Below are 666 nucleotides of genomic sequence, written 5' to 3'. Positions count from 1 at the left end.
CTCACTTGCAAACTTTTTGGGACTATGTGATACATTTAAAATAAATGGCATTTCTAATGACGCCATTCACCTTTGGTTATTCCCTTTTTCATTGAGAAACAAAGTTAAACAATGGTTGAACTCATTACCACGAAGGTCAATCACTACTTGGGAACAAATGACTGAAAAGTTTTTATTAAAATATTTTCCACCAGCTAAAACGGCTAAATTACGTAATGATATCTCTTCCTTTGTGCAGATGGATTTAGAAACACTTTACGATGCATAAGAGATATACAAGGACCTCTTGAGAAGATGCCCTCACCATGGGTTACCACTTTGGTTACAGGTTCAAACATTTCATAATGGCTTGAATCCTTCGACTCGGCAGATGATTGATGCAGCCGCTGTAGGAACTATCAATAATAAGACACCTAAGGCGGCTTAAGAATTTATTGAAGAGATATCACTGAATAACTATTAGTGGCAAGTTATGAGAACAAAGCTGAAGAAAGCAGCCGGTGTTTTCAACCTCGACGCGGTTACTATGCTATCTAACCAAGTAGAACTCTTAAATAAAAAGATTGATGGTTTGTGTGGTTCTACTCAGGTACATCCAGTGATGAGGTGTGTTTCGAATGGAGGAGGAGCATGCACAAAATATCAACCCTTCAACCCTAGCATCAA

The 666-nt window shown here is 38.1% G+C and overlaps 1 non-coding gene across 1 annotated transcript; it reads right to left on the bottom strand.

Moving 5' to 3' along the window:
- Positions 1-205: 205 nt before the first annotated feature.
- On the bottom strand, positions 206-312 carry LOC121210173 (small nucleolar RNA R71). The gene has a single exon (XR_005905301.1). It is a non-coding gene; the product is annotated as a small nucleolar RNA R71 (small nucleolar RNA).
- Positions 313-666: the final 354 nt, after the last annotated feature.

Source organism: Gossypium hirsutum, chromosome A11 (genome assembly GCF_007990345.1).
Source record: "Gossypium hirsutum isolate 1008001.06 chromosome A11, Gossypium_hirsutum_v2.1, whole genome shotgun sequence".
NCBI lineage: Eukaryota > Viridiplantae > Streptophyta > Magnoliopsida > Malvales > Malvaceae > Gossypium > Gossypium hirsutum.
Note: the sequence above shows the minus strand (reverse complement) of the source record. Positions and strands in the feature narration are given on the sequence as shown.